This window comes from Fundulus heteroclitus, chromosome 5, assembly GCF_011125445.2.
Source record: "Fundulus heteroclitus isolate FHET01 chromosome 5, MU-UCD_Fhet_4.1, whole genome shotgun sequence".
NCBI lineage: Eukaryota > Metazoa > Chordata > Actinopteri > Cyprinodontiformes > Fundulidae > Fundulus > Fundulus heteroclitus.
Window position 1 is genome coordinate 501,829 of NC_046365.1, and position 18,584 is coordinate 520,412.

The following is an 18,584-nucleotide window of genomic DNA, read 5'->3' on the forward strand; positions in this document are numbered from 1 at the left end:
TTCTGCAATGTCCTGCATTATGGTTTCAACTTGCATTGCTCCATGAGTAGATGAATGTCACAGAAACATGGAAGACTTTCACAAGACATGGAGCCTCAAAAGAAACACAAACTTCAGTCAAAGACTAGATGTCTGTGGATCATTAGTGTTTAGTCGTTAAGTATGCATGGTTCATTAAGGTTTCTAGGTAAATAGAAATGCATGATGTTCCACATCATTGATTAGAATGAAATGGAGTGCATAGAGAACTGTGATAGTTCTTCTGCCAAGTATAGTATTTTCTTTGCTGAAATCCTTTAGAGTTAGCTAATGACTTTACCCTGTATGAGAAACAATTAAATAAAACAGCAGCACAGTTTGAATAAATCCCTTCTCTCCAAAGTCCTAAGAGGTCCTAAACTGTACTAAGTCTTCACTGAATGCAATATTGTGTTTAACAATACTTTCAACAATTTGGTTTAAAAATGTCAATTTCAGTCAAATTTAATGTCTGTCTCTTGTTTACTCAATCTAAAAACATAACCGCTTCTAAAAGACCTTTTAGTTGAGACATGTCAAACACTGGTGAGAAAAATAGCAACAGGTTACTTGGATATGGAAGTGTAACACACGAGAATAAACTGAATACTTATGTTACAAAAGGTTAACATTTAGCAGCATCAGAGAATGGTTAATGATAAATGGCTTGTACTTGTATAGCACTTTAACTAATCTGATGACCCCAAAGCGCTTTACACTACAATCATTCATTCACCCTTTCACACGCTGACAGTGGTGTGCTATGTTAGTAGCCACAGCTGCCCTGGCGCAGTCTGACAGAGGTGAGGCTGCCACCGGGCCCTCAGACCACCGCCAGCAGACGATTCAGGTGAAGTGTCTTGCCAAAAGATACAATGACTGAGATGGTGTGAGCGGGGGATTGAAGCGGCAACCCACCAATTGCAGGGCGAACTCCCTAACACCTGCGCCACTGTTGCCCTATGGTTCTTCAAGGAGCTTGAGTTGTAATTGAAAACAACTAAATAAGCAAAAATTACAGGAAGGAGGAAAAATAAACATAGTCCCAAAAAAAGAAGTCCAAGACTTCTAAGAACAAGTATTAATTCAGTTCAACAACAACCACGGAGGTAGTACAGGGTAGATTGCCATCTTCACTTGCACTTAGAAGGGGAGTAAGTTGTTATGGAAACAGTATCCCTTTGTACTCAGGGCAACTGCAGGAGATCAGTTTATATAGCGCTCATTAACAACCTCTTGTCAGGGACCAGATAACAGCCCAGGAGAAGGGGAGTGTTGGGTGCACCTGGGAGTTGTCTGCAGCTGACATATGGTGTTTAGGCATAAAAGCAGAGGTTTGAGGGTAAAGAAATCAGATCAACACTGGCGGGGCTTTCCGCAGAATTGCTGTAAGTGTTGATTTCCAAAAAGAGAGCACCCAAACCCATTTTCTATATCTGTAAAGACATCGTTAATCATTATGGAAAAAAGTAACAGGCTTATTATGCTTCCTTGAGGTGTTCCATTTTCAACAAGATATTTTGAAGAATAACTCTTGCTTACTCTGACCTGTATTTGTCTTCCGATTACAAAATCTTTTAACCACCTATACATTCTATCTTTAAATTCATCTTCACCAGTTTAATCATCAGTCCTTCCCTCCACATCATATTGTACGCTTTCTCAATATCAAAGAATACAGCCACTACACTTTCTCTATTTATTTGAGCTATTCTAATTTCATGTTCCAGACACAGAGATGGATTCATAGTATCCCTTCCTTTTCTGAAGCCACTTTGCCATCTAGATATATATTGATTCCATTCTAAATAATGTTAACCTGTCATTGATAACTTTCTCCAATATTTTGCAAATATTAGATGTTAATGCAATAGGCCTATCATTTCTTGGGTTTGCATATTGGTACAATCACAGCTTCTTTCCAAATTTTTGGCAGCTTCCTTCCTCCAAAACTCTATCATATATCTCTATTAAAATATCCTTTGATTGGTCACAAAGTTGACTTATCGTGATATAACATATTTGATCTTTTCCTGGAGCTGACCTCTTTGTTTTCCTTAGAGCTCGATTGAGCTCTGCTTTTGTAAATGGTACATTGATTATCTTATTGTTCTTTTAATCTTGATTTAATATCTCTTCATTCTCTGCTATCGTTTCTTCTCTCACTGCATGAAAAGTGTGATTTTCGTCACTATGCGGCACTGTAGATTGTCGTGGAAGTTCAGGTTAACGGCCGTTCACGGTAATTTGCAGGCAACACCGAAAACTGCCGTGAATTGTCAGAAATTGACGTGGGCCTTGCTTGGCGTGGTCCCCCTATGACCCCCCCTCCTCCTAATTCTAGGGGAGGCTTTAACATGTAAATGAAAATGCTTTGAGCTATACAAATGCAAATCAGGGTTGCAGGGGGAGTTTACCCATGTCTCGCATTCAACTCCCCTTCAACTCCTCTTGGACGCGATCTACAACTTTCAGCCAGTCCGCAGACTGACGAGAAGAAACTGCTGATTGCTATCAGTGGACTGTCTCATATGAGTCAGTCGGTACTGAAGCAATGCCAAGAGCATGGAAATGTTCAAGTCAGAAGTTTTGGTTGGGTCATTCAGGTTAAAGTAAATGAAATGGGGTTTAATGAACTAAAAATAAGTCCCACTTTAATGGAGAGGTATAGTGAGGATTTAACTATATATACAGATGCATCTAAACTAACTGATAAAAGAATGGGTGTTGCTTATGTCATTCCAAAATTAAACATTAAAGTTGGAAAAAGAATGAGTGATGATTTAGCAGTTTACACAGCAGAATTGATTGCTGTGTGGCTAGCTTTGCTTTGGGTGGAGGTCAATAGGCCAAGGAAGGCAGTAATTGCTTCAGATTCCAGCTCAGCTTTAATCAGTATTAAAACATTTCAGTCAAAATCAAGGCAAGACATTGTGTATGATATACTGCAAGCTGCAAATAATCTAATAAAGTCAGGAATTAATATAACTCTGGTATTGTACCAGCTCATATAGGAGTAATAGGAAACAAGTTAGCAGATAAAAGTGCTAAGCAAGCAGCTAGACATTCTAATATAGATGTTGAAGTGCCCTACAGCAAAGAAGAAATTAAAAGTATGGTCAAAAACATAGTTAAGGGTAAATGGCAAACATTATGGGACGGTGGGCAGACTGGAAGACAGTTCTATAACATTCAGAATAAAGTGGGAAAGAGCAGAAATACAAAAAGAAGCAAGGAGGAGGAGGATGTATTTTGTAGAATGAGGTATGGACACACACGTCTAAATAAAACTTTGTTAATAATGAAGAAGCATGCTGATGGCAACTGAATTCTGTGGTAGTCCAGAGACTATAGAGCATGTTATTGTACATTGTAATAAATATCAGGAAGAAAGACAAAGACTAGTCTTACAATTACAAGGAGGACAGATGAGGCTAAACTTAGAAGAAATTCTGCAAAAAAACACAGGGGAAATGAGTGTAAACTATGTAATTGGCTTCCTGAGGAATGCAGGACTAATTAAAATAATTTAGTATGATCTTTTTGTTTGTTTTGTTTTGATTGGTTTGTTTCGTTATGTTTGTTTGTGTGTTTGTTTTATTTGTTTGCAACCTATTAGGGAAGGTTAGACTCCAGTACCACACTCCAGTCCAGTTGGTGGCGGTAATGCACCATTAAAGTTAGTTGCCAACCGCCATAAAAACCAAAAGAAGAAGAAGAAGAAGTGGACCGTCTCGTCAGCTAATAGTGCCGATATGAATGAGCGGTTCACTTAACTGCAGAATTCGGTAAACTCCAGGTTGCTGTCCATAGAGGACAAGTTGGCGGCTCTGCAGTCAAACAACTGTGCGGGAGAGACTAACTCCAAGAAGAGAAGACGGGTGCAGAATCCCAAGCTTAGGTAAGAATATGTTCGGTGACTGCTAGCTAAGCTAAAAGTAGCCTAGCCTACAACCAAATCTATGATTAGCCTAGTAGCCTTGCAAAAGAACAAGCTTTATTAAAGTGTATTTTCATTTACAGGAAGCAGTATGCCGTCTTCACAACTCGGAGACAAATTGCAGGCGCTATGAACCGGAGCGAGGCGGTGACCTCCTATTTGCTCGGAGCAATGTCTGCAATTCCAGATTTACACGATGTTGATAAAGACGAAATTATCTGTAAGTGACTTGTTTTTACTGCTTCTCCTTCCTTGTTTAATGTTATTGTGACTTGCGTTTGATTTTTATTCATACCACTCTCATTTAATTGTTTTCCAGCCTGGCGAAGAAGATGGTGTTGTTGGCGTGGTCTCTGGATGGATTGGACGGCCGCCGCCATTTCGTAGGCCGGTGTTGTGCGCAATTCTGTTTCCCCCGTGTCGGGAGCGCACTTTGCAGCCGTTTTCCCGGCGCTTCTAGTTGATTTCTCGGTAAAACAAATCCTATAATCATGTCTAGGTTGTAACATTCAGTTTAATCGGCAGCTGTTTACAAAATTGTAAAATAAAAATAAATAAACGGTCTTTCAGACATCTCCCGAAAACTTTGGGAAATAAAGAACAAATGTTTCTAAATTCTCAAAAATTATGTGTGATAGGATGTAGTATACTAGAAATTTCCTTAATCCAGTAAACTGTCATATTTTATATTACAAAGGGATGTACTGGGAAGTCTACACTCTTGTGTTTTCAGGAAATCTTAGGCTGTTTCTCAATTCACGAGAACGCGCTCGCATTCTCGTGAATTGAGAAACAGCCATAATGTTTGTGTCCTGCTATCAGCCATCCCATCCTCCTCTTTCAGCAATGTAAAATCATAAATACACAGTAGGTGCTGGAATAGTGTTTTATGGCTTACTTTTATTTGTCAGGTTAAAGTGACAAAAGTTGGAAAAAGACCGTTTATCTTGCCATTTATAATAACACAATACAGCGTAAGAAGACATAGTTTATTTATTTTTATTCTACAATTTTGTAAACAACTGCCGATTAAACTGACTGTTACAACCTTGACATGATTATATGAGTTGTTTTACCGAGAAATCAATTAGAAGCGCCGGGAAAACGGCTGCAAAGCGCATTCCCGCCACAGGGGAAACAGATTTTCACGGGGGAACAGAACTGCGCACAACACCGGATCTCTCTGAACTCTGTGTGAAGCTGCAGTCCCGGTTAGAGGCGACGCCGAAGTACAGAGCCACGCACAGTAGGCGTCTGCACATCGGACCTGCCTCAGAAAGAACGCCGCCAGCAGTTACCTACAACCCGAGGAGGCAAACGGACAGTTCACGGGGTTGTAATTTTTGGATCCTCGCGTTGTATATAGGTGTTTGTTTTAATAAAGCTCTTTCTTTGCATAAACATCTTCCTGGCAAATGTTCATTTCCTGTATAAATTCATTCATGTCCTTGATGGTAGCCTAATAATAGTGTAGTAGCCTACATAGGATAACATGAATATACAGCATAATATGAATGAATAAATAAATAAATATATATATATAATAAATAAATATATATATAAATAAATATATAAATAAATAAATATATAAATAAATATATATATATATATATATATATATATATATATATATATATATATATATATATATATATATATGTAAATAAGTTATTGGGGATCTGCCAACCAATCAGGAGGGATTTTACTTGTTTGAAAGAAGTGGTTCCATCCAATACTCAGTAAGAACGTTCAAGCCTGGCCTGGCAACGTGTGGTTTTGCTGCCAATCAGGAGCGATTTTACTTATTTAAAAATAGTGGTTTCAGCCAATACTGAGTAGGTTATTCAAGCCAGACCTGGCCAGCCGCGCGGGTTCGCTGCATTCATATGCTAATTAGGGCCATTAGTACAGCTGATCGCTCTCCACATACGTCAGAGTCCGGTTCCGACAATTTGTGGCACTGACAAACGGCGACAAGCGTGGGTTGCAAATTGTCGTTAACTGCCGAAAATGAGGGAGATCTGCGGTAGTTTACGGGGATGAAAATCTCACTTTTCATGCAGTGTCTTCCTCTTCTCCCTTCTGTGCTTATATTTTCTCATCCATGAACTCTAACAAAAGTGTGAGCTAACATTTCTGCTTTCTCATCATCCTTTTTTCTGTAAATCCTTTATCTACTAAAACTGGATAACCAAACTCTTTTCATCCCATTCATTCTTTTAATCATACTGTCACATCAGCTGTTGTGACCCTCACACCTGCAGGTCGTCCTCTGATCAGCAGTGGGTCCTATATAAGGGCAGAGCATCCACCTGTTCGGCGTCAGATTGTTGTCTAACCCCTAGTGGTAAACACTTTCAGGCCATCTGTCCGTTAAAACGTCAAGCTTTGAGTAGCCTAGTTTGTTCCCTCTCCTAACCTGCCTGTTTCATTCCCTTGTCCAGTCTCGTCCGATTTCCTGAACCCTCACCCGCTGCCTTGGACTCCCTGGTGACGACCTCCTGCCTGCCCGACGATTGATTCCTGGATAGCCCCAAACCCTGACTGACACCACGGATCTGACCCTTGCTTGCCTGACCAAGAGTAGCCAATAAATACCATCTAACCGTGCCAACTGCTCTATTTCTGAGTCCATCCGTGCCTGAAGTGTGTGACACATACCCCATATTTTTCTCTTCTTACTTAATTACAAAACTTTCTCCAAAATGCCTCCTATGCATTTTTATTGTTTTTCTCATTGCTTGTAGTATTCTATAATCAATAAGATTTTGTAAATTATAAAATCTTTTTAATACCTTAAAACCTTTATTTTGAGATTTTATTACATTTACACACATTTCTGTCCAGCATGGTACAATTTTCTTTTTATGTTTCCCTCTTTTCTGATTAATTGACTGTTTAGCAGCTTCTAAGATGGCTTCACACACTGAATAATTCAGCCCCTCTATATGTTGATAAAGATTAATTCGCTTTGTGTGTCGGTTATGAATCTTAATTTTTCCCAGTCAGCAGTACTGAAGTTCCTTCACACTTTCACTCTCTTCCGTATTCAATCCTACTTCCATCACAATAATACCATGATCACTTCCTATTGTTTCCTTTCCAACTTTCCATGTACAGTACATTCACCAGCTACTGTATCTGACACAAAAGTTAGATCAATTACTGACTCTCTGCCATTCCCAATATCTATTTGTGTACCATTCCCATGATTCAAACATATTAGATTTTTATGTCAATCAATTCTTCAATTACTTCTCAATTATTATCATTGTGACTTCCCCATAATGTGCTGTATGCATTAAAATCTCCGCAAAACATTATCTTCCCCTTTAAATTTTCTGACAACTCCTTTAATAATTCTGAAGATAACCTTTTACACAGATTATAAAAATTAACTATCTTCAAAGCCCCTATTTCACTCCAAACTTCAATTCTTAATATTTCCTTTTTTCAGAACTCTATATGGCATTTCTTGTTTGACAAATATCACATAACCACCACCTTGACCCTCCTCTCTATCCCTGCGTATACTCTTATGCTCATTAATAATAAAATCTAATGTTGGTTTCAGCCAAGTCTCTTGAATACATATAATTTCTGGTTATTTTTAAGATTTTTAATATCACCTATAGACTCTTGACCATTTTGTATTAGACTCCTTGCTTTCCATTGCAGAATAATCATGCAGCTCTTTTCTCACCACTTTCTGGCCTCTCATCTGTCTCTAGTGTTTTGTTTACTTGTTACCATGATAATTCCTTCATGTCCAAGAATTTTTCAGCTCTATTATTATTTTAATTTTTTCTGTTGTATGCTTGATGTAGTCTGTGAAATTGATTCCGTAGGCTATAAACAGAATAAGCTATTCAGTTGTTATACCTGTTGTTGTCTTAACCTGTCCTCTAATGCTGCTCTCTGATCTTAAGCTTTGAATCACTTTTCCTGTTTCCACCCCTGAGTTTTGACCTTGCACTCTTTTCACTGCTTCAGCATAACTAGTTATTATCCTCCTTCACTTTCTGAACTTCCAAAGCTTTCTTCTTGACTTCACAATCTCCGTATGTCACAGAGTGCTGACCTCCACAGTTACAACATTTTATCTGTATATCTCCTTTACATTCTTCAAACCTGTGCCCTCCTCCACACCTTTGACATCTTTGTTTCCCTTTGCAGACTGCAGCTTTATGTCCATACCTCTGACATTTATAGCAGCGAAGAGATGGAGGAACATATGGTCAAACAATAAAACTCATGCAACCAATTTTTATTAATTGTGGCAAAACTAAGCCCTGTGAAACTCTAAGAGCACAGACAGACTGTCAACTCTCTCCCTAATAACTGTTCTCAACAATCTTCTGATTTTTTTCACCTCGCCACCGTTAATGTTTTGGTGTTGAAAGCGCTGGAGAAGTCAAAGAACATGACTCTCACAACGCTCCCGGTGGTCTCTGGGTGGGTGAGCACCCGCTGCAGCAGGTAGATGATGGCGTCCTCTACTCCAATGTTGGCCTGGTAGACAAACTGCAGCAGGTCCAGGGTGGGGCTCACCACGGTGTGCAGGTGTGCTAGGATGAGGGGCTCAATGGTCTTCATTAGGTGGGAGATCAGAGTGACTGGTCTGAAGTGGGCCGGTTCCTTGGCGTGCGGTGTTTTGTGAACCGGTACCACACAGGAGGTCCTCCACAGGGTGGGGACCACCCCCAGGCTGAGGCTCAGGTTGTAGATGTAGCTGAGGACCTCACAGAGCTCATCTGCACAGATCGTCAGCAGCCTTGGAGGGATGCCGTCTGGTCCTGAGGATTTCCTCTGTTTCAGCCTCATCAGCTGCCCTCTCACCTGCGTTGAAGTGACTGTGAGGAGGGAGGAAGGCAGAACTGGAGATGTGGATGGGTTGGGGGTTGGTGAGGGTGGCAGTGGGGGGGAGGGTAGGTCTCTGGGGGGCAGGGGGTTGGAGGTGTGTGAAGAGTTGAGGGCAGGGAGGGGGCCATGAGAGCTTTGGAACACGCTGTGTTTCTGAAACAAACCCTCAGCTTCTCACTGGCCTCATCTGACCAAACTTTCACTGACCTCTTCTGCGCTATTGTTCTTCTCATCATCGGTATGCAATGGGGGAGCAGGTAGACAAGGTTGTGATCCGAGCGTCTAACTAATTAACTAATTAACACAAACATCCAAAGATCATGACAAAACCTTGGTAAATATGCAGTTCTGATACAATGCGTCTACAATAGAAACTGAAGTGTCCTTTTCCTTTTTTTCCCTTCAGGCTTGGTTTATGATTTGTAAATAATAAAATAATATTTTTGTTTGACCTACTCCGTTCATAGTGGGCCTTATTATTACTGCTCTTCAGTTTTTTTCTGGACTTCCTCAGAGAAAAACCTCTCCCTTCTCCTCCCCCCTCAGCCAGTAACTGAAAAGCAGTGTGTTCATGTTAAAATTCTGCTCGAGTCTACTTGGTTTGACCCTGCTCCTGAGTAGGTCCAGAGAAACCCAAGCTGTCCCTGATTTAAAAAAAAAAAGGTGTTGAAATGCTCACAAGGGAGGAGTGGTGGGGTGGGGTAGAGCCTGGCCAAACTAAACCAAGCTTGTGGAAAAAGGGCTTAAGGCTCTCCGGTTCTCACTTGCCTCTGTTAAAATCAGTGCTCATGACTGGTCTCCATCGGGAAGTTAAAAGGTTTAGAGGGAATTAATTTTTTTTTTTTTTTTACATTATGCCAGGTTGCTTTTGATGACTTCCCCCCTTAATACACATAATCATTAGTGGAAAACTTAATGTATGTATTTGCTCTGGTTATCTCAGCAGTTGGTTAAGGCTGAAAAGTTTATCTTCCCGTTTACGTTCATGTCCATTGCTAATGCAACAATTGTTTCAGACACCATGGTTTAGGTTGTCCCACCACTGGTTCCTCCCTTGACATGCAGTGTTTGTTACACTTTTAGGAACAAGGCCATTAGGTTTTGGCAAGCAGTGGTATGTGTCCTGGTATGTGGCCTGAAGTGTAGCAACCTTAATGCTAGCATGCTTTCAACCAGCAGAGTTCAAGTTGAACCCTGGATCATTGATATATGAAGACAGCTAATAAAAGAGACATTTTGGTCACCAAATTCAAAACTTATGGTACATAGCATCAGATTGAAAAAAAAACATGCACAAACAAAGACAACATACTGTTTGACAACAACTGAATGTGCTTTGTATGTAGTGTTTCTGTTACTGTACTATTTAGAGACAGAGAACACAGACATTGAGTCCTAAAATCACCCCTTGTCAGATAAACCAAAATGTTTAGCCTCAAAAGCATGTATTTCATGGCCTGTCATACAAGAATGCATTTTTATGGATGTTTTGATACTTTCAAATATTGTCAGGAGGGACCTTCGTTAGCCTCTAGTTTGGACACCTGGTCTGTTTCACACACATGAACTTCTCAAAATAAGAGACTTGTTTAAAGGAAAACTACATATAAATATATATAAAAAAGCTTCTGGAAAAAAAAAACTAGCTTTGCTTATTTAAAAAACAAAACCTGTGATTTGTGAGAAGGTCATAAATATATTTCAGTATTAAAGTTTTGTTTCTGACTCAGTGAAAATACACCAGTCATTACAACATCTCGCTAAGCCAAAGTGAAGCAATTATTTTCATATCAGTTCAAATTCCACAAGCGTCTGTGATTGCATGACAAAAAGCCTAGCATTCCAGTTAGGGAACGCACTGAGGGATCACACACACACACACACACACACACACACACGCACACGCACACGCACACACACACACACACACACACACACACACACACACACACACACACACAGAGGGAGAACAAGATTAGCTGTCTGTGCACAGGACCTTGGCCTTTTATTTCTGGGGGGTCTGAGCTATTAGTGTTTAGATGTTCTGTGTGTTGGGTGCATGGGTGCTCAATTAATTGCCTAGTCAAGAGGTCATTGTTGAGTCAAGGATTTGTTGTTTATATAAATGGGATCTGGAGAGATGTAGAGAGAGAGTCTAAGAAAACAAACTTTATTAATCAAGCAAAGAACCCAGAATATCTGTACTAATGTTGCAAAGTTGTGTTTGTGATTCACCAATTTCTAAATCAACATAAATATAAGACTAATAAAAAAAACAATCTATTTGAAATTCTATGCTTCCAAGTTAACTTGACCTGAGACATGAAATAGCTACAAATGTTGATAAGGAAGTCCTAATTAAACAGTGTTTTTAATATGGTATTTCACCCAATAAAAAAGGGAATTGCTCAGTATAATAAAGGGAGAATGAGGCAGATGTAAAGCCACCCAGCGGCAATCATGAAGTCAAGTATTAAACTGTAGTCTTGATATTCTTTATTCATCTCTATAAATAAATCATAGTTCAGTCTAATTTTCCATCAAAAATAAGTCTAAAATATACATTCTTTATCAGTCAAATTACTGATCAAATCTCAAGTAAAAATTTCAAGTAAAAATTTGCAAAGATTGATTTTGAAGGGTTGAGGAGATCATTAAAGTGTTTCTTTCACCACCACAATGTTCAGAAAAGTCCTGGTCAGTAGGTGCTCCCTGTTACCTTTTCTCAGTAGTCAAACAGTTTTCCAGAACTTCCTTGAGGCCAACCAATACTCTCTCCATAGTCTCACTAAAAGGTTTACCTCCCACAACCACAGAAACTGCTGTCCTTCTGGCCTCCTGGTATACCTGTTAGCTGCTTTAGGAGTCCTCAAGGGTAACGAAGCCATAAAGACTCAATTCTCCAGCTTGACGACTTCTATCACCACTAGTGTCCACCAGCAGGTCTTCTGGTTTCCACCACAACAGGCACCAACAACTTTCAGGCCACAGCTCCTGGAAGCTGCAGTATAGGTCTGGAACATGACATTTGTCCAGCACTGATATATTAGACTAGATTTCGATTCACTCTCTTTAACTTTACATCTTAACTTTTAATTAGCTTTTCTATTTATATGACCTAGTCTAAAGTGTAACTCTGATGTCAATCAATCAATCAATCAATCAATCTTTATTGTCAACTACAATTTGCATTGTAATCGAAATTACAGTTCCAGTACAACCGTCCATCGCATACATCACAAACATTTGGGGGGAATGATTTGACTGAGGCCTTGTATTGCCAAAGAACACTGCCGTTAGGCACATTCTTCCAAACTGCCAAGGACCCCACCATAGGACGCTGCCTTTTGACTCTGTCGAAAGATAGGAGCCACATTTGGGGAGGGAGAGGAAAAAATGCATATTTCACACTTTATCCTTAAAGGGTACAGTTTAAGATATCAAAAAACCTCAGCACGAGAAAAGCACATATGACGAGACAACATTTATGCAGAGGGTTTACATTGGAGACTTGTTGCATGTAAATCCATGTAGATTATGGGCGTTAGTTGTGTGTGTGTGTGTGTGTGTGTGTGTGTGTGTGTGTGTGTGTGTGTGTGTGTGTGTGTGTGTGTGCAATTTGTCCATGAACGCTGTCCAGAGGCTATTGTCCTTGATATGATGGAAAGTTTATCAACCGGCACCATAAAGTGCCGTTTTAGATAAAGTGGGGAAGCCCTAATCCACATACACATTTTTGTTTGAGAAGCAAGCTGCACACATTTTCCTCAGTTTTGAGTCCTTGTCGTTGGCTCCACGTGGCGAATCCAATATTCCAAATTTGTTGGGCTTTTTCCGCATTTCACATCCAGATTTATCCCATCTCTCCTTTGAGTTCAACCACCGCAGCCAGCCTGTCTTCCATCGCATCCAGCTTGCGGCTCTGCTCATCCAACTTATGGTTCTGCTCGTTCACAGCCTTAGTAATCGCAACAAATGCGGCCGGCAGCCTGATCATGGCCATATTTGCCATTGACATCCTCTGAAGTTGCAGATACATCAGAAATCCGAGTATTATGAATCCAAACATGTAGACGTCGTCAACGTCCTCAACTGACAAAATTGAAAGACACACCAATCTCCACCTTTCCCAGGAGTGTATGGTGCATCCCACCAAATGTGTCCCATCAGGACAGGACAGGTCCCCTTTTCCCTGCCTTCCCGTCAATTTTTTTTTTTTCAATGGCATTGAGAGACCAGCTGACCAGATCCATAGTTTCCAGAGTTCAGGTGATATGAAAAGAGAGCTCAAAGACAAGACACAGCAGAAGCAGGGACAGCAGGGAGGAGTACCAGCAGGAGCAGGAAGAAATGTGTCTGCCTCCACCGAGAGAAAGAACAAAAGCGTCTTGTCTACATGTTTTTACCATGGTGGGACAATAAAGGTATTATTATTCTATTCTATTCTACAATACTATATTACAAAGACACTAACAATTCAATTAAGTATTAATGGGAACTGTTTATTAATGTATTGAAAAACAAAATTTACTATTAATACAACTAAGATTTATATACTAATGACTTAATCAAGTCAAAAGCAGACAAATAAACACAAAAATATCCTAACATTAAAGGTATAGTGTCAGGTATGAGGTTCAGAACAGCCATGGTGTGTGTGTTGTTTCTTCCTTTCACCTGCAGGGTGTGACAGGTAGACACCGGCAGCAGGTGTTTCCTATTGCCCATTAATCAGAGGAGCGTTTAAGGCAGCCGGAGAGCGGGAGGTTTTCAGAGAATTAGCTCACCTGAGTGGTACCTGACCTGATCCTAAGCTCCTTGATATTACTTGAGGTCCGTGTGCTTACCGCTCACTAACCAGTCGACTCTATCTTTGTACATCCATTTCTGTTCCTGTTCTATTCCCACCCGGTCAACTCCACCCCGGGTCTCTTACCAGTTAGAATCCCTCAAGCCTTCCTGAAACTCCAGTTGACCCGGCACTCCTCTCCTGGTGGCGTCCTTCTAACATCAAAGCCTGTCCACCCTCCATTGTGCAGCTCTCCATCCAGTTCCGAACCACACCTCGGTCTGTCACTGACAGCTGCAGCCTGGCCAACCTCCCCCACCTTCTCAGTCACCATCTATCCATGTCAATGTCTGCTCCCGAAATCTGTTGTTTACCGGTGCTCACCCTCTGTCTCTATCTCTCTTCTCACAGTCTGTGACCTGAACCTTTTCATATTCATATCATTAAATCACCTTTTACTGTCTATACTGCCTCTGTGTTTGTTGCTTCCAGGTCGTCATGGCAAATCCAGCCGTGACATATAGTGGAGGATCTTTTTTGGCTTTACGTTCTGGGGGATCATCTTATCTATTGGCTGTCCCACATGCCAATCATTGTAACAGGCTCACCTGATGCCAATGTGCGTGCTCTGTCCTTACTAGTTTCCTCTTGCTACACACTTCTAGTGTTTATGTATCCAGTGAGCTTTGGTTTCAGCCACTCATTGTAGCTCCACTGCTCTCACCACATACTTTGAAAATGGTAACAAGAAGCAAACTGTCTTACAAGTTAATGAGAAGAAGAGGAAGGCCTCAGAAGAAAGAAAAAGACAAGAGTGGGTTGTAGGTAGGATGGCCTTATGCATGCGCAGTTATTTAAAAAGGGACTTGGGCATTTCTTACCTACATTTCTGGAAAAATCATCTTCTCTACTTTCAAGCAAAGAGTGTAAAGTTTGAATCAATAAGAAAAAAATGAAGCCAAGGTTCAGAGCTAACTTATTTTCTCCAATGCTAGGATATAACAGAAAAAAGTGATTACTGTGGCCTGTGGCTCACTAAAGAAACTGACAGCATTATCTCAAGGGTTAACCCACAGTCCCTTCTCTTAGCTCAGTTTACAAAAGCTGTTGCTCTGGCTGGAAGGTTCTTCAGACTGAAGGTCACTTGTGGCCCACTTCCCTAGATGCCTTGGTAGTCCCTCACTTTTGATTGAACACAATGAATAAAAGTTCTTGGAAAGTTTAAAATGTGAAATTGAACACTTTTCCAAGGCAGGAAGGTAAAATTGGAGTCATTCCCAGCTTCACACATGAACAGAAACATATAGCGAAGCATGCAATTCATTTCAAAACATTTATTGTTACTGAATCTGACAGTATCAGTCCCGGCTTCTACTTGGTTGGCCTCTTTTGAAAGAGAAAACATCACAACAGGCCGATCAGCCAGTCAGACTTCAAAATATGAGGGCAATGACAAGGAAATTTACATAAAAAAAATCTATTTTCTCTAATACACATTCCTTATAATCCATAATCATAACAGATCACTTTACATAAAATAATCTTAATTAGACCAGTTAACACACAGACATTACAAGTGTAAACATAATGCAAACATTAATTATATTAAATACAAATCTATGTTTCACATTTTAGAGTTTGATGAATCATTTAAATATTAATATATTATACAAAATATTAATTCCTTCCGAGTTGTCTCTGAGCTTTCTTTTTTTTTCAGTCGCAGTAAGAGGTTATCATATAAGAGAAATGTTTACATGTTTACAGGCATTCAGATAAAATACTACCTGTTGAGGTGATAGGAAGATAGATATTTTGGAAATTTAGGTGTGTAGAAATGTTGTGACTTGATCTAAAATGTCCAGCTAAGGCATTCAAAGAGATAAGGAGAAAAGAATTGTAGGTGAAAGCTAAAATCTCATGTGTTCAATAAATAACAAGTCTGATCCCTTTCAACATTTTCACTGTCTGTTCTCTATATTTATTTGACTCTCAGGGTGTATGCACACCTACCACGTTTGGCCCACTTTAAATGAACCAGAGTTCATTTCCCCCCTTGTTCTGTGCAGGCAGGGTTTTCCCCAGTGTATTATAAACCTGGCAAGATGCCAGGCTGTACTCGCAATCTGTTGCTTAGTAATGCTGCTACCAGCATGCTGTGGGATTCCATCAGCTAGCAGGTCACATTCTCAGATGCTGCTCCAAAATTACAAATAGAACATCTCGATATCAGCCTTGAATTAGCTGCTCTTGCCACTCACAGTGATTTATCATCTGTAATGACCACACAAATGTGCAAAACAGAGGTGCTGCACACAGGAGTTCTATAATAGGGTTCCTCCATTTCTGTCCAATGGGCGCAACAATCGTCACACGGGTACTTTGTTACAAGTTATAGTTCACTTGCAAAAAGTGCAATGTGACAGCAGACCACACCAAATGAAAAATAAAAAATAAAGACCCTTTTGGATGGAACTAGCAGACCAAAGACTTGAGTTGGTGTGAATACACCCTTAGTAACATGTAGCTAAGAATTTGTTTTTTACAATCAGAACTCATATACACTGTTCACATGTTACAGCACACATGGTCTCATGGTTTTATTGTTGCCAGAAGCTGCTCTCAACAGCTGCGGTTCCACCGACCCTACTCAGTTTAGCTCACCCAATTTTGCTCTTTCTACTTGGTTTTTCCTCGCGCGTTTTTTGTTTCGACTGACCTAGAAATGACTGGAACAAGAAAACGGCTCCTGGGGCTGGATTTAACCCTGGTCTCCCCCACCCCCCGCCCTGTTTGCGACACTGACACTTTAAAGAAATCTGCGAGAATTGCTAAACAATAAAAAATACATCGCAATCAATAAATTGCAATAAAAAAAATACAAATCATGTTTGTATAACTGTTGTTGTGCAATCAGCCATGGAGAATAAAATCAAAGCCACTGAAATGTGATACTTTTACAGGCACCAAAGGACTGCCCATCACAGCAGGGGTTGCCAACACTGCTATGTACCAAGCCCCCTTGGATTCAGCTTTCTTTTTGCCTGTGAGTCCTCGTGAGGAGTGGTCCGAATGGCATCTGGACATCCACAAACATTTGCAGTGCCGTAAACTGCAGTAAGCTATGTTTTCTTTGAAACCAACATCAGAACTTAAACAGTCAACTGCCATGGAAATGGTCTGCTTGTAACCTTTCTCTGTTGCAGGAAAGATGGCGCGGAGCGGTCTCCTGTGGTCAGGCCAAGCTAAGAGAAAAGCTGATCTGAAAATTGCCCTATCAAGCTGTTCAGCCACATGAGGAAAGCCTGCAGAGTTCAAGGCAGCGCCGAGCTTCCACCCTGCTGACTCAGACAGATTCCAACCGGAGGCTCGAGCACAGGACGCTGGAGCCTGGTTCACAAACAAGGACCTTTACCCCCCTGAGCCAGCCGGTTCTTCGTCCCTGGCCGAAGACAACAAGCTTCACCCTGAAGCAACTTCTTCCTACCAGATGGCCCAAATTCACCTGAACTGACACAGAGGCACAGGTTTGGTAGATAAATAAGCAGGAAAAGATTAATCATTAAAATGGTTTAATGTGTTTCGTTGTGTTTTAAGGTTTGACCGAGGTACAAAAACCGAGCTATGCTAATATGTTTTGAGTGTGTTTTTATGGTTATAACAGACTTTATTTCAATAAGGGTTTTATACATTGATGAGACATTAATGTTCGTGTTTTCTGGTCATTGCGACAAAATAAAGCTTAAGAGTCTTTATTAGCGAGCATTAGCCAAGCATTAGCCCGCTAGCATTAGCCAAAAATGAGCCTCTGTAGTAACTAGCTGATATCCTGGTTTCCGTTCAGTCTTCACTGGATCCTTAGTTAATAGTTGTCCTTAGTTAACCATCGTTAACCTGTCAGTCTACACGGTCTGGAACCCTTCCTGAAGGTCTTTTGATTAAAGTTACTTACCCTTTTGATGGCTCTGCGTCGTCTTCATTGCACCATTGGTCCTCGACACAAATCATGACAGATGGTTAACTATTTTTCTGTCTTTTTGTTTCTTGTGTGTACATAGTTCCTTAGCTTCTCTTTATCTTAATTTTGCTTAGTAGTTTGGTTACGTTTCACTAGCCTAGTGGAGAGGATTTGTTGATTGAAGTATAGTGTCAAGTTCTTTTTAATCTGTGCAGCTTCCCCACTTGAAAAGGGATGGACAAATTCATGTAGACTTTTATCAGCAGGGTTTTTGCTCAAAGGACCACACAGTTTTCCTTCTTTTATCCTCCATTTATTTGGTGAATGTCAGGACATGTGCAAAATTGGTCCAGAAGCAGGTAAAAACCTTTAAACAAGCCCAAAAGAAGAAAAATAAACAATTACTAATCCAAATGTTAATTTACTTAAATTAATTCCACTCAAACTACAAAGGAAATAATAATCTATATAAACAATACAAAGCAAACTGCAGTGTTGGTACTGCAGTGCAGTACCAATTCAATTCAATTCAATTCAATTTTATTTATTGTTGCCAGGAGCTGGCAACAATAAAAAATGAAATATGTCATCTCAAGGCACTTTACAAAGTCAAGTTCAATCATATTATACAGATTGGGTCAGATTACCTCCCTGGTGATTACCCTCACCAGGGAGGGTAACGCCTCCCTGGTGAGGTGTTCCGGGCACGACCCCCGGGAGGAGGCTCAGGGGAAGACCCAGGACACGCTGGAGGGACTATGTCTCCCGGCTGGCCTGGGAACGCCTTTGGATTCCTCCGGAGGAGCTGGCCCAAGTGGCTGGGGAGAGGGACGTCTGGGCCTCCCTACTGAAGCTGCTACCCCCGAGACCCGACCCCGGATAAGCGGAAGAAGACGGACGGATGGACGGACAAAGCAAACCACTGTGAATCAAACCCACCAAGTAATCAAAGTTAAATGAACAAGTAACTAAACTTAAGTTCTTTAACTTTAAAATACATTTCGAATAAATAAATA

The 18,584-nt window shown here is 40.5% G+C and overlaps 2 long non-coding RNA genes across 2 annotated transcripts; one reads left to right on the top strand and one right to left on the bottom strand.

Annotated features, from left to right (window-relative positions):
- The first annotated feature begins 16,637 nt into the window (after positions 1-16,637).
- LOC118563075 lies at positions 16,638-17,185 on the top strand. The gene is made up of 2 exons (XR_004930994.1): positions 16,638-16,727; positions 16,817-17,185. It is a non-coding gene; the product is annotated as an uncharacterized LOC118563075 (long non-coding RNA).
- A 679-nt stretch (positions 17,186-17,864) lies between these two features.
- Positions 17,865-18,314, bottom strand: LOC118563076. Its single transcript, XR_004930995.1, has 2 exons — positions 18,216-18,314; positions 17,865-17,935 (listed from the first exon to the last, which is right to left on the bottom strand). It is a non-coding gene; the product is annotated as an uncharacterized LOC118563076 (long non-coding RNA).
- Positions 18,315-18,584: the final 270 nt, after the last annotated feature.